This window comes from Nycticebus coucang, chromosome 1 (assembly GCF_027406575.1).
Source record: "Nycticebus coucang isolate mNycCou1 chromosome 1, mNycCou1.pri, whole genome shotgun sequence".
NCBI lineage: Eukaryota > Metazoa > Chordata > Mammalia > Primates > Lorisidae > Nycticebus > Nycticebus coucang.
In genome coordinates, this window is record NC_069780.1 from 50,051,067 (window position 1) to 50,059,715 (window position 8,649).

At 32.3% G+C, this 8,649-nt stretch overlaps 1 long non-coding RNA gene across 1 annotated transcript; it reads left to right on the forward strand.

Annotated features, from left to right (window-relative positions):
• The first annotated feature begins 217 nt into the window (after positions 1–217).
• LOC128588406 (uncharacterized) lies at positions 218–5,136 on the forward strand. Its single transcript, XR_008380771.1, has 3 exons — positions 218–308; positions 2,967–3,057; positions 5,002–5,136. It is a non-coding gene; the product is annotated as an uncharacterized LOC128588406 (long non-coding RNA).
• Positions 5,137–8,649: the final 3,513 nt, after the last annotated feature.

Below are 8,649 nucleotides of genomic sequence, written 5' to 3' on the forward strand. Positions count from 1 at the left end.
TTTAATTTCTTTTAATCCTTACAAATGATCATACAAGACACATATACATGTTGTCCCATAAATGAAACATAATGGAGGTTTAGAGAGGGTATAAAATTTGTGAAAGTTCATGTGGCCAGTGAACATAGAGTCAAGATGAAGTCTGACTTCAAATACGAAATTCTTTGAAAGGTTACTTTGAAATAGTTTTTAATTATTATTATATAGTTTTTTCTTTTTAGCGGGGAGGTCTTGCTATGTTGCCTGGTCTGATCATCTCAAAGACATCCTCCAGCCTCAGCCTGCTGAGTAGCTGGGACTGACTACAGGTATGCACCACCACACAGGGTTCAGTTTTAATAATTTCAAAATATATCAGCATTCATATATACCTACAAGATTCAAAAGGTATTAACTTTTTGCAATATTTGCTATGGGCCACTTTTTTCTTTGAATTTAGGAACTAGAATGTTTTTCTCACTTGGTAAAGACAAAGTGCTATGCTGTCATTATGTCAATTGGAATCAATTCTTTGATTCCTACTGAGGTTAAAGATCTTTGTATGTTTTTAACCAGTTTGCCTGTTTTGTTAATTACCTTATTTTTCTATTGATTGTCTTTTCCTTATTCACTTGCAAGACAGTTTTATGCTATTCTAATCGATGTTTACCTACCTGGTGAAGTCCTAGCAAATAATTTCATTTCGTTGTGTAGCTGGTATTTTTTCACCATTTCTTATGAAATAAATGTGTAAAATCTTGAATAAAATGCACATACATGTTTCGAAAATTCACTTTCCTAATTACAAAAGCAGAACTTTCATTTTCTCTCATTATATTACCTTTAGGTATCTGGTAAATACTATTTATTATGTTAAGGACCTTTCTAAAAGTGGGTTTTAAATATTATCAAATATATTTTCTGCATTCATGAGGTAATAATATAATATTTTGCCTTAAATACGTTAGTATAGTGAATTATACTCATTGATTTTCTAATGTTCTAACAATCTAACATTTCTGAGATACACTCAAATTGCTAATGATGCATTATCTTTTAATGTATTTTTCTATTACCTTTTTTCATGAATATTTTCATGAATATCTCAGTATTTTTGCACTTAATGTTTCTGAATGAGATGCCTAGAAATTTTCCCCTAACTTCTTTCTTAGTTTTGTTTTCAAAGTTATAGTAGCCTCATAAAATTATTTGCGAAGTATTCCTTTTGTTTCCATTCTCTGGAAGTCTTCTTGTGGTACTGGAATTAGTTCATGCATATGTTTTTGGTGGAGCTATTGAAACAGGCTAGACCTGGAATTTTCTTTGTGGGAAAACGTATGACTACTATTTCAATTTTTAAAACAGACTACTTGGGTTTTCTATTTCTGCATATATCCAGTTTGGTAAGTTAACATTTTTCTAGGGATTAGTTTATTTTGTTGAAATCTTCTAATCTTTTTAACAAGCTTGCTTATATCTGATTTTTTAAATATATATGTCAATATAAATGACATCCACTTTTGTGTTACTGATATTATTTATGTCTTTTCTTTTTTTTTTTTGATTAATCTTACCAAAAGCTTGTCAATTTTATTAGTTTTTTAAAACTAAATTTGGCTTTTTTGACCCTCTTTGTAGTATACTTATTTTCTATTTCATTAAATTCTGTTTCTTACTTCTGTATTATCCTTCCTTACTTCTTTATATTTGTTTTACTAAATCATTTCATGAAAATGGATAATTAAATCATTAATTTTCATTTTTCTGTCCTTTATATGGATACTAAGCAATCGATTTTCTTTTTAGTCTCATTTCAATTGGCTTGTATTTAAGTTTAAAATATTTTCTAAATTTGACATGAATTTTAAAATGTGTTAAAAAGGAAGCACCTTCCTTAATTTCCAAGCACACAGGATATTTCTGGTATTTTTTTTTTAATTAACTTACAATTTTTAGTCATAGAAATGACCTATATCTTTTAAATTCTTTGAAATTTGTTGAATTTACTTTTTAGGCTAACATAAGGTCAATTTTTATTAATGTGCACATTATAAAAGATTATGCATTCTGTGTTTGTTGAATCAAATGAAGTGGTCTATAAAAGTCTACTGGGTGGAATTTTTAAGTTGTGCTGTCTAAGTTTTCCATATGCTTATTGGCTTTTTGCTTCTCTCATATCCTTTTAAAGAAAATTTGCCTAAAATCTCTCACTCTTATTTTTGATTTGTATTTTTTCTTTTTTTTTTGAGACAGAGTCTCACTGTTACCCTGGGTAGAGTGCCATGACATCATCATAGCTCACAACAACCTTAAAGTCTTGGGCTTAAGCAATTGTCTTGCCTCAGCTTCCCAAGTAGCTGGACTATAGGTGCCTGCCACAATGACCAGCTAGTTTTTCTATTTTTGGTGGTCTCAAACTCCTGAGTTCAAGTGATCTGCCCACCTTGGCTTCCTAGAATGCTAGGATTATAGGCATTAGCCACTCCACCCAGCTTTAATTTGTATTTTTATTCTTCTAATTTTATCAATATTTGCTACTCTAATAAATACATTAAAATTTAAAATTTTAAAATTTCTTGGTGATTTGTAGTCCGTTGCATCTTTTCCCATTACCAAGTGACTCTGTTGAAATACACTAATGCTATAACTAAAATTCCATTTTTTAGGAAAGAGTATTAATACTTCCAAGGTATATCTAGTTTCAACTTTAACATTTCTAATATTTCTGTATTCTATTTTTATATGCATCATTAATAAAAAATTTATTTGTTTTTTGTGCTTTAATCAATCTATGTCTTTTAATTAGAACATGGCCCATTTATATTTAATGTAATGATTGGTGTGTTTTGGTTTAATTCTACAATCTTTTTAGGGATATTTATATGCTCTTGTTTATGTTGCATTTTAAAATTTCTATCTGCTCTTTTCTGTGGTCTGGTTGTATTTTTTTCTGTCCTCTAATTGGAATTTATAATTTTCTATTTTAGTGTCTACTCTACAACGTTGGCACTTAATTCATCAAATCCAAAATTATTCAATACAGTTTTCTGAAGGGGATTTGGCATTAAAGCCCTGATGGTAAGCCTCCAGAATCTATTCTGTCACCTATTTCCATTTGCACTGAAGACTGAGAAATTAAAGTTACATTGCATAGCTGAAGATGAACTTTGATTTTCTAATGGTCTAGCTTAGGTATATTCTTCAATAAGTAGGAACTTAACTCAAAAACCTCAAAAAATTATGAGAACAAAATTCATGACTTTTTGCATCAGAAGTTCAAAATCTCTTTTTTGATTCACTATAGAATTACCTTAGAATTCCATATGTTGTTTTGTTTGAGTAAAATCTGAAATATATTAAAAAATACCTACTGCTGTGTTGCATATTTGATTTTCTCTTTTCAAATGTCCTATTGAGAAGTGCTGCAGTAATTTTGTCCTGACATGTGGAGGCCCAACTATTTCCTGCTACACTTAGCTTGGAGGACATAGCCTCTGGGTTATACTCTTTTGAAATTGTCCTGTTGAAGTGCATGTTTTGATTTTGGGATTTTCCAGATGCTTCATAAGTGAGTCCCATATGTCCAAACTTGTAAAAATTTACCATGTTTTCAATGTGAGACATCTAAGTGGTTCAAAAATTTGGGGCCATTAGTCTATTAATTGCAATAAGGAGATTGCTATTTAATTTTACTTCATTTCATTGTTTACAATATATGTTTAATCTATTCCCTATTCTTTGCTTTAGTTTTTAATGTTTCAGGGTTATTAAGTCTCTACATTTTAACATTTTGAACAATTTAATTTTTATATATATTATATCCTTTGGCTACTTATTTGAAGACATAAATATAAAGCAGATTAAGATAAATAAATGGATGTGTTCACATCTGACAGGAAGCTTATGTCTAACTTTCTGTTTATTTCAAGTGTCAGAATTATAACATCCCTTAATGTTAAAAAATTAGAAAGAACTTTAGATACTATTTCCACAGACTTTCTCACTTTACTCATGAGGAAACTGAGAATAAGAATGTTTAACAGAGATAGGTAATGACTAAATTAGTCCTAAAATCCAAATTTCCTTATTTCTGATGTAAAGCTCACAAACATCATATGTCTTAAATAAAATGGTTTCAAACATTAACGAACTTTTGATTTTGGAAACATGGCAATGTTCATGTAAGTTTAAAATTGTAATCTTTGCTTAAGTATCTGAAAGTTAATCTTGTTGTCTTAAAATTTCTTATTGGGGAATAGCCACTTACCAGTGAGTTTGATACCAGGGATTTGGCAGTGAGAAAAACTGGTATACTCTCAGTTTTTAACAAGTAATATATCATAAAAATAAATGTGAAATTGTAACTGTTTTTTAATACTTATCCCCTTTTCGCAGCTTATTCCAGGTACCTCTTATATACCTTTTAAACCTGAGAACAAATTTCCTTTCTTTAGAGAACCTTTTAGATGAGACCAGGTCTCTAGCCATGCACTCTTGTGTTACTGTACAAGTCATTAGTCATTATTATGGGAGGCCACAAGATATATTTGAGGTGCATAAACTAGATTATGGAGAGCCCTATAGACCAAAGGAAGCACTTGGGGTTTTATCTTCAGGTAATAGAAAGCCATTGAAAGATTTTAATATTATCTGTGTTTTAAAAAGTTTTCTTGGGTGCATTCTTATCAGGCAGTAATCCTGGTTGAAGAGAGTTCTGTCAGGTGGCTGCTGTAGTAGTCCAATGGGAGATGATGAAAGCTTCTTCTAGGAAATCTCTCCGGAGAGAGACATGGATGAATTTAAGAGATATTCAGGCAGTAAATTGAAAGACCACAAGTAGGGAAATATTGTGGGTGTGGTAGATACCAAAACGGTGACAATATGTGCAGCTTCTCTCAATAAGAGGTGAAGACTTTCGTTGCCCTGTTGAATATGGCATGGCCTTGTGACCAGCTTTGGTCAATGGGAGAGGAACAAATTGAGACCTGAAAAACATTTGCACATTGGGGATCTCTCTCACAGAGCTCATCAGAGCACCATGTGCTTACCCAGGCTGACCTGCTGGAGGATGAGAAACCATGTGGAGAGAGGCTCCAGTTGTTTCAGCTGTGCCAGCCAAGGGGCCTGAAGGAGCGAACCTGAGAACAACCATCCCAGACCATCCCAGAAGGACTGCCTACTGAATTTTGAGCTAAACAAACAATTGTTGCTTGACTATACTATTATATATTATGGGGTAGTTTATTGCAGAGCAGATGCTAAAGGGTACTATGACTAAAAGGCAGAAATCTATACAAAAATACTACTGATATTTTAAAAGAGATCTATATTATATGAGGAGTCATGAAGTATAAGCTCTATGTCCTCTCATTGTTTGAATGTTCAAATTTAGTTATATCTCTCTCTTTAGCAGCCAATTTTATGTACATCAGTTCCTTTAGCTTAGTACGATTTTTTTCAAAGGTTTATTTTAAAATTCATCTTCTATTTACTGCAATTTATTTCCCTGAATAGGGAGTGGGGGTGTGTTGTATGTTTAATTGATGCTTAAAGAGTTTTAAACAAGCCAGATGTGTATATAAGGGATTAAAAATCTGGAAAATGCTTTTAAAATGTGAATAATATATGTGTTTAAGTAGCTAGGGAAATATTTCATTGTAAAGCTTTGATGCATATGGCTTATTGTTAATTAAGAACATATACTTATAAATTTGAACATTGTAATTCAACTGCTTGACATGATGGAAGCTTCTGCAAATGTAAGAGATTCTGTATGTATTTGAATGCAAGAAAAGGCATTGTTTTCACATTAGCTTTCCAGTTGATCTTAGGTTCCACACAAAGAAAATTCTATCCCCTGAAATACATTTCTTGTAGATTTGGAATCATATTGATCAGTTGTTAAGTCTATCCAAGTGAATAGTTTACTACATAAGATTTAGCACATATCAAAAAACTATCAAATTGCTACTTCTTTTTTTGATGCGTTTATGTTTTTGCTTTTTATACATTAAAAAAGCTCACAATTAGAAAGGGAACTAGATATTTAGAAAGGGAAATGGGTGTCAGATTCACCTCAACTTCTTTGTGATTTTATAAGGTCTTGAATATTGCCCTGGTTGATAGTCTTGGGCTATTAAAATCTAATTGACAAATCTGTCAAAGACAATCTTTTAAACAAAATTCCAATAAGAGTTATAGAGATGTCTTGATGTAAATTGTGCAAAATTGAAACAAAAGGTATATGTAAGATATTTAGTTAGGTCTCTACATTAGTTTTGTTTGTTTGTTTGGGTTTATTATTATTATTATTATTATTTTTGGAGACAGATTTCATTTTGTCACCCTGGGTAGACTACTATGGCATCATAATTCACTGCAATGTCAGACTTCTGGGCTTAAGCAATTCTCTTGCCTCAGCATCTGAAGTAGCTGGAACTACAGGCATGTGCCTGTAGACAGCTAGTTTTTCTATTTTTAGGAGAGACAGGCTTTCCCTCTTTCTCAGACTGGTCTGAAGCCATCTGCTGCATCGGCCTCCCAGAGTGCTAGGATTACAGGCATGACCCACCACACCCTGACCTAGTGTTGTCGAGAAAGGAAAGTTGTATCATTAGGTTGAAATTTTCCAACTTCAAAAGACGGAGCTTCCCTTTTGAATGAAATAAGGGGAGTAGCTTTAAAATGTCTATTCTTTGTGAGTTCTCTTTGTAAAATTGTTTTCTTTGTTTAGACCACTCTTTGAAAAACCCAATGATATTTGATAATTTTTCTCAGTGAAAATAGTTTTGCATCAAGTGTTCCTTCAACAACTATTTTATTAAACTTTCCTATTAGGGATTCTTCATACAAAACCAGTCAGTGTTCCTTCCTAAAAATGATTTGTTCTAACTAGAGGGAATAACTCTGGGAATGACTGCTCCCTTCCCTTTCCATTATTCACTTCCACCTTTGTTTTCTTTTGGTACCATTACCTTTTCTCTAACCACCACTATTAAAACTGAGATGACTAATTTGGGGTAAAATTTATGAAACAGGAAATTAGAAAACAATAACTATAGTTGTCATTCACCAACTAAGTAGACAGAGAACACATAAAGGCAGACCATAAAAATACAATGTGTGGGGAGGTATCAAGTATTCAATATTGAGCTCAAGTTTTTCTTGACACAAATATTTAAGTTTACTCTGCAAATCAGACATCTTTGGGTTGTAAATGCAAATTAAATAGAGCATACTATGTATGTAAAAGGCAATTAGTGTATCTGTGTGGATATATTAAGTGTGTAGAGACATAGTGGATAAAAAACAAGCCAATGTTCCAATGAATAAAATTAGACCATTTTATTTTGGAATATTTTCTAGATAATTAGGTACATTAGAGAAGATTTATGCATGAAGGGAAGCATGCTTTCAGTAATTAATGTCATTTGTCAATATAAATTTTGACAGTACTTCCAAAAGTACTAGACACAAAATCCTTCATTAACAATTTGAAAACATGATCTAGTTTGCTGGGTAGTTTTTGCCTCATTGAGATCCACTGAGCTATGAGAGCAATCCCCTCACTTTGTTTATATAATCACACTGAGAGTATTTTTCAGACTCCTTTGTGGACATATCATCAGGAGTCTCAGCATTCTCTCCAGGAATTTCTATAGTTGGCTTTTTCATTTAAAACATTCAGTTAAAAATGAATATGAACATAATTTTTGTTCAGCCAAGTATGGAGAAATGATTCTAGTATCTAAGTAAAAGTGAAAAGACATAATATTCTTCATTAGAAATTAACATTTTGAAGCAGTTAAAATAGAGTCAAAAGGTGGGTGATTGAAGTCTATTCAGGAAAGCCAAGCCTACTATCTCAGGGGCATCTGTTTTGTTAGCATGAGTGAATCTTGGATGAATCCTGTTTTTGTTTATAGCAACTTCATTTTGTTTTGGCTGTGATGACAACACTAAAAACATAGTATATAATTTTGCTCATCAGTGCGGAAGTGGTTACTCTGGCTAGGCATTTATGCAGATTTCAATAATGTCACAATGCTTACTTTACCTTGAGTGGACAAAACAACTTTGAAGTCTCACTTTATTGAAATTAGCTTTAAAATTGCTAACTGCCAGAATTTCAACTACATAATGAGGTCTGGTTTTTCTGAACTTAAGAATATACATTCTTGAGGTTATGAATGCCATTCTAAAAAAAAAAAAGTGTGAATCCACTTTCTATGCCCATACTTTCATTAAAAAAATACATCACGCATCATATGAAATCAAAAATGGTTTGAATTTTGGTGATTATCTGGTTTTGAAAACAGTTGATAGTGAAACTAGCTATCATTTGCTGAGTGCTGTGTGGTATACACTCTTATATGTATATATATCATTACTTCACTTAATCCCACAATGTATAAAGTGAGTTGTACTGTTAGAGATGAGACATTGCTTAGTAACCTGTCTGGAGAGACAGGCCAGGTAGTGGTGGAGGTGGGACCACACCAAGGTGGTGCCATCAGCAGGGCTTATAGAAGCTGGGGCATGAGAAGTTTATGCGTTGTTGTGTGGTTACACAGATTTAGGGAATAGAACAAAAGTAGTTTAACCACCATGGCAGGATGGTAAGCTTAAGTAACTTTAGCTTTTTCCTTTTAAAATACCCATTACTCAGCT